At 42.6% G+C, this 7,257-nt stretch overlaps 1 pseudogene; it reads left to right on the top strand.

Annotated features, from left to right (window-relative positions):
• The first annotated feature begins 5,320 nt into the window (after positions 1 to 5,320).
• Positions 5,321 to 6,274, top strand: LOC102868785 (annotated as a pseudogene).
• The last annotated feature ends 983 nt before the right edge of the window (positions 6,275 to 7,257 follow it).

The raw sequence follows: 7,257 nt of genomic DNA, 5'->3' as shown, positions 1-7,257 counted from the left end.
ATGATAATGAATTACACAAAATATAAGGTATGTGAATGATTATATAAAGCACAAAATACATGTATAAAACAATCTATATGAATCTATGCAAACCAATAAAATTTAAAAAACAAATCAGTAAAGAAAAAAATATCTTAAAGAGTTTGGGGTTTGTTTGTTTTCAAAATGAAGTAAAATTATACTGAAGAAGAATTACGGTAAATATGGATTGAGGCTCAAAGTCAGTAAAAAAGACAAAGATTCACACCACTGGGTCAGTTGGTAGCATCAGGATGGATGGTGAAGAGATTGAGATTGTTCACAGCTACAGTTTGCTTGGCTCCACAGTCAACACTCTCGGCACCAGCAGCCAGGATATTAGAAGATATATTGCCATGGGAAAGTGTTAGGGACCTCTCTAAAGTACTAAAGAGCAATGGTGTCTCTTTGGAGACTAAGGTGCGTCTGATACAAACCATGGTCTTTGCTATCACTTGTTATGCATAAGAGAGTTGGACAATGACCAGGGAGGATAGAAGGAGAATTGATGACTTTGAGCTGTGGTGCTGGTGAAGAGTATTGAGGGTACCATGGACTGCTAGGAAAACAAACAGATTCATCCTGGAAAGGGTCAAACCGGGCTGCTCTTTGGAGGCAAGGATTCTAAGGTTCCATCTAACATACTTTGGACAAGTTGCAAGGAAGGACAGGTCCTTGATGAGGAACATCATGCTTGGGAGGGTCGAGAGACAGCTCAGGAGGGGAAGGCCCTCTATGAGGTAGATTGATTCAGTGACTGGGGTAATCGGGATGGGTGTATCGGAGACGGTGCTATTGGCACAGGACAGAGTAGAGTTTAGAGCTATTGTACATAGGGTCACTATGAGTTGCAAGCGACTCAACGGTACATAACAACAACAACAACATTTGTCATAAAACCTTAATTTTCAAAGTTGCAAATAGAGATACCATTTGACCCAACAATTCCACTACTGGGAATATATCCCAAAGAGACCATAACTGACATCCAAGCAGATATATGCATACCCATGTTTATCGCAGCTCTGTTCACAATAGCAAGGAGTTGGAAACAACCCAGGTGCCCATCAACAAACGAATGGATAAAGAAGCTGTGGTATATTCACACAATGGAATACTATGCTTCATTGAAAAACAAGGAACTCATGCAATATTATTCAAAATGGGTGACCCTGGAGGACATTATGCTGAATGAACTATCTCAGTCGCAAAAGGACAAATATTGCATGGTGCCACTGTTGTAAAATGGGACTGATATCAGAGTTGGGTAAGACTGAGAAAAACTGGATAAATTGTGTATACTGCACTGAAACAGATGAGGGACTGAATAATTTAAAAGCAATGTATGATAGGATATTATGGTTATCACAAGAGTTCACAATTAAGGTTGCATAGTGGAATGTGCTTGGGGTGGCGGGAGGGGTGTGGGGGGATTGTGTCCCAGGGAGGGAGTGTTTCTTTTACTTTTGAAAGAGAGGAGCAAACTGGGGTGGGGGAGGGCTGGGCGGGGAGAGAATTGCAGCAATGAATGAATGGAAATCCAAAATCTTTGTAAATGCTCATTAAAAGTATTAAAAAAGCAAACAAACAAACAGAAACCCTTAACTTTTTCTTTTGGCTTTGTGGTGTACTATTTATCATTAGGACACAGAAATGGCTTCAGGAGAAGCCATGTCTCCCACTTGATGCTATTTTCTTAGTAGGTATCCAGGGCAGAGGAAATGTTGACCCTCCATGCAAAATCATTTATAATAATTGAGAGCCATCTGCTGACCCAAACTTGTATCAAAGTCAGCACTGACACCCACAGACTCATTAGCCTTCTATAAATAACAACAGCCAGGCTTCCCTCCAGCTGCAGGCTCAGGACAAGGACTTTCTTTAAAGCCAAACAAAAACCAAAAACCTCTTCCTGTTTCATTAATACTGGACACAGATGGGCAAGAATTCCTGACACAGATTCTCTAAATCTCACAACAGTGAAACTAAGATGACGTGAAAGAGGGAAAACAAGCTGCTCCTCGATGTTGTTAGAGAACCAGGAAATGAGACAACTCCCAGGGACCTATGCCTGGACTTCAGAGAAGGAGCCATGCATGGCATTAGAATTGGGGTGAGGGATGGGAAACATGCGCAACTGTTCCTTTTATCTTACTTAAAGCAGGGAAAGATTTCTCAGGAAGGCAGTGGTGTTTCATCCTCATGCAGGAAAACATCACTGTGTACATTAGGAAACTCCTGGATATTATTTCTACCATTTCGAAGTGCTAACGTCCAGATTGTGGCACTGTCAGAACAGAAAACCCTTTCCAAATTAGAACCTCAACTTGAAGTTGATCCTTCAGCTAACCCTGAAAACAAAGGCCAACGAAGCTTCTCTCCACAAACAGATTTTCAAAGAAAAAGACTAGCACATTCCAGGGCTCCTCATAGAGCTTCTTACTATTGTCAGGCATTGTTGCATCACTATAACTCATAGCAACCTTATGAAGAACAGATGAGAATGCTGCCCTACCATGCAACGTCTTTTTATCTCTGCCATACTCAAACTCATTGTTATAACCACTGTATTGTCAATTCATCTCATTGAGGGACTTTCTCTCTTTTGCTAACCCTCTACTTTGTGAAGCATAATACCTTTTTCCAAGAACTGGGACGTGCTCATAGCATGTGAGATGAAGCATCACCATCCTTGCATCCAAGGCACACCTCCCTTCTGATGGGCTCTGATGAAAAAAAAAAAATCAATGTCTCATGGATCAGGGAAATGACCCTATCTTACAGTATCCCTCTCCTAAGTCACTTCAGCCCTTGCTATTGTCCAACACATCTAGAAATCAGGAACTATCCAGCTGGCTTTATAAAATCTCCAGAACTTTATCCGATTCTGCATAGGTTCTCTCTTGAGGATTATATTAAAAATGAAATTAAATTTTATAAGAGCAAGTATTACATTACCTATTTTCACAGATTTTTACAGACCTCTTACTGTATAGGTACATATTTTAGACATGATTAATATGATGATTTTGATTTTTGTATAACAATTTGGGAACTAAGCCCTTGGTCTGTATTATAACATTTTTATTAATATATTACACTAGACTTATATAATACCAAATTATGGTAACTTTCCCAGAAACAGACCCAGCTGTAAGTGATAGAAATACAGGTCTGATTTGGCAGAAAGAGGGTTCGAGGTCTAAGGTTCAAGTGTTTTATCTTGCCAACAAGAGTTGGTCTTGTATTCACAAATTCCTTAATTTCCTGTTTTTCTGCAAATAATCAAATTTCTCCTTCATATTTGATGGACCTTTGCTTCATAGGGGATCCTTGACTGGCAATTATTTTCTTTCAGTCTTCTGTGTATGCCATCCCATTGTCTTTTTGCTGGCCTGTCTTCTGCTGAGAAATCAGAACTTGAACTAATTAGTTCTCCTTTGTAGGTAACTCTTTGTTTTTCTTCATGCTACTTTTAATATTCTTAGTGTTGAGTTTGGAGAATCTCTGTCTAGGATATATTGTGATGTTTTTCTTTTTGGTTCTTGTCTTTTTGGTGTTCTCTGACCTACATGAATGTGGATTAGGTCATTTTTCATGATACTTAGGAAGAATTCTTCAAGTACCTCTACCATAATTTTCTCAGTGTTTTTCTTTCCCCTTTCCCCTTCTCTGCTGGAATTCCAGTCACATATATGTTTTTTCATTTGATGGTATGCCACATGATTTTAATGTTTTCTTCATTTCTCTTGTTTGTGTACACTGTTATTTCTTATAGTAAATTCCCATTGAGTTTTTTGTGTTCTAACTTGTTCTTTTCTCTCTCTTCTGTTTTGCTTTTCTGTCCCTTCAGCAAGTTGAAATATTCTGTCATTTTGGTCTTGTTATTCTGATTTACATTTTCATGCATTTTTACTATTTCTTCTGCCTCCCTATTTCTGGGATATTCATTGGGTCTGCAATCTGATCTGCCTTTTTTTTTTTTCTTTTTTATAGGAGAAGGCTTGTTTTGTTTTTCCATAATGTTTGAAAATCCTGTTTCTTTCTTGGCAATATGAGAAGTTATGTTTTGGCATGTGTGAAGCAGTTTCTGCTGTGTCTGGGTAGGTTGTTGACAGTTCCAGTTCCTTATCTTTACAAAGCTATTGATAAATTGTACACTTAAACTGTTGCCTCTGATTGAGTTTCCCAGTGGCAGTCTTCCTGCTGGTTGTCTATGGGCAGATCTTTTTCCAATTACCTGTGGCAAGAGTCTTAATCAGTTGTCCTTTGAAGGGCAGGGAATTGGAGTCTTTGCTTGTTTCCCTTTGCTCCACTGTTGTGGGGCCAATTCTCTGTCCTGTAGTTTTATGGAGAGATTAAAAAAAAAGTTTCTCCAAGGGGCAGAAAAACTCCCATGATTGCTGCCCAGAATATATTACCCAGGGTAAAGGGCCAGGATAGTGACGGGTTCCTATCAGTGCAGCCCATGAGTCTTAGTAGTTGCTAATGATCATGTTTCACTCCCTTCTCCTAGAGCAGGTTAAGAGGGCAGCTATTCCTGCCCAAAAAGACAAAAGCTCAGGAAGGTGCCAATTTCTAAATACTGTTTTCTCAATTCTGACTACCCACTGATGTGCAGAGTTGCATGTCTCCTGGGGCCCATTGGAGGGAAGCTATTCCAATATGAGCAGTTAAAAGTTCAAGGAAACGCCACCTTCTGAATAATGCAGCTCCTAATTCTGCCTACTCACTAATGTCCAGAACCATTCACTTGCTAGGGCTGGTGTGGGGAATGAGGGGAAGCTATTCTCACCCAAGCAGATAAAGGCTCGGGAAAGAACCAACTTCTCAGCAATGCCATTCCCAATTCTGACTACATGCTAATTGTATTTTTTTCCCCTCATAAAGATCATTTGTGTGTCTAATTTGACTTATTCTCAAGTATTTAATCTTGTGGTTGGTTACTAAAAATGGTATTGCTTTCTTGGTTTTCTTTCCTATGCTTCCTATATTGCTGTAGAGCAACCCCATTGATTTTGCATATTGACCTTGTACCCTGCCACTTTACTAAATTGGTTTACTATTCTCTGTTCAATTTTCACATATATGCAGCAAAAGAAAACATCATGAATAGGGCCACACCTGTAAGAATTACTAGGGTTAAAACAGAAGAAAAACAACTGTTTCTGAGGAACTAGAGACATCGGAATCCTCATACCTTGCTGGCAAAAATGTTATGGACAATATTGTGGTAGTTCCTTAAAAGACTCAATATAGACTTCTCTTTCTGGAGTCTTGAGAGTGAGCATTGTATCCTATCATGGCTAATTTCCTCGAGCTCAACACCGACGCCAAGATGCCCATTTGGGAGCTGGGCACCTGGAAGTCCCCTCCAGGCCAGGTCGGTGAGGCTGTGAAGGTGGCCGTCGACACAGGGTACCGGCAAATCGACTGTGACCACGTCTACCAGAACGAGCACGAGGTGGGCACCGCCCTCCAGGAGAAGCTCAAGGCCGGGGTGGTCCAGCGCCAGGAGCTCTTCATCGTCAGCAAGCTTTGGTGCACCTACCACGACAAGAACCTGGTGAAGGAGGCCTGTAAGAAGACGCTGAGCGACCTGAAGCTGGACTACCTGGACCTCTACCTGATCCACTGGCCGACCGGCTTTAAGGCGGGGAAGGACTTTTTCCCTCTGGATGGGACGGGCAGTGTGATTCCCGGATACACTGACTACGTGGACACCTGGACGGCCATGGAGGAGCTGGTGGATGAAGGCCTGGTGAAGGCCATCGGCGTCTCCAACTTCAACCACCTGCAGATCGAGAGGATCTTAAACAAGCCTGGCTTAAAGTACAAGTCGGCAGTTAACCAGATCGAGTGTCACCCGTACCTCACCCAGGAGAAGCTGACCTAGTACTGCCAGTCCAAGGGCATCGTGGTGGCCGCCTACAGCTCACCGGGCTCCCCCGACCGGCCCTGGACCAAAGCTGAGGACCCCTCCCTGCTGAAGGACCCCAGGATCAAAGCAATTGCAACCAGACACAAGAAGACCGTGGCCCAGGTCCTCATCCAGTTACCCATGCAGAGGAATATGGTTGTGATCCCCAAGTCTGTGACCCCCAAGCGCATCATTGAGAACTTCCAGGTCTTTGACTTTGACCTGAGCAACTCGGAGGTGAACACCTTGCTCAGTTACAACAGGAACTGGAGGGTCTGCGCCTTGGTGATCTGTGCCAACCACAAGGATTACTACCCCTTCAACATCGAGTTCTGAAGCCTCGGAGCCCCAGCGACGGCTGCTGTCTTCCACACCGTGTGGCGTGGCCTTGTGGGGCCTCTCGGTGGGCCCATTGCCCGAAGCGGGCTCTGAAGAGTAGTGTAGATTCGAAGTCCCCCAATCTCCCTGCCCTTCCTGTTCTGCTGGGAACGCACCCTCCTTCTAACCCAGATCTGTAGTCAGCATGGTGCCACTAACAGCGGTGTGACTGCTTGGAGCTCTGACCCCTCAGCCCGCCTCCCCTCACCTCAAATATAAAGGGCCCCCGGAAAAAAAAAGATCCAATATACCACTGTCAAAAGACCAGGAATTCTGTTCTTAGATATGTTCAACAGACTTGAAAATGTAATTCATACAAAGCTTTTATATGAATCTTCACAGTAACATAGCTAGGAATATAGTAAAAATGTAGGAACAATCCAAGCACCTATCAATAGATAAATCACTGTCATCAAGTCAGATCCAACATATAGCTGACTCTTCTTTGAGTTTCCATAGTTGTAAATCCCACAAAAGTAAATTTTTCACCTTTGCTCCATGGAAAGTCATGTGGATTAAAACTGCCAGAGAAAAATGATGTGTGGGTTAAATCACAACAAAATGCAGATTAAAATGGAATATTTTTGAGCCTAAAGAGAAGTTAAACTTTGATCTGTGCTACAACGTGGAGGAAACTTGAAAACATGATGCTGAGTAAATTTATCAAATGTTGTTGTTGTTATGTGCCGTCGAGTTGCTTGCGACTCATGGTGACCCTATGTACAACAGCCTAAACTCTGTTCTGCTCTGTGCCAATCGCACAGTCTCTGACACTCGCATCCCGATTATCCCAGTCACTGAATCAATCCACCTCATAGTGGGCCTTCCCCTCCTGCACTGTCTCTCCACCCTCCCGAGCATGATGTCCTTCTCCAAGGACCGGTCTCTCCTCACAACATGTCTAAAGTATGTTAGACGGAGCCTCAGAATCCTTGCCTCCA

Source organism: Elephantulus edwardii, unplaced genomic scaffold (assembly GCF_000299155.1).
Source record: "Elephantulus edwardii isolate Elephantulus edwardi_28Jun2011 unplaced genomic scaffold, EleEdw1.0 scaffold00071, whole genome shotgun sequence".
NCBI classification, from domain to species: Eukaryota; Metazoa; Chordata; class Mammalia; order Macroscelidea; family Macroscelididae; genus Elephantulus; species Elephantulus edwardii.
Note: the sequence above shows the minus strand (reverse complement) of the source record. Positions and strands in the feature narration are given on the sequence as shown.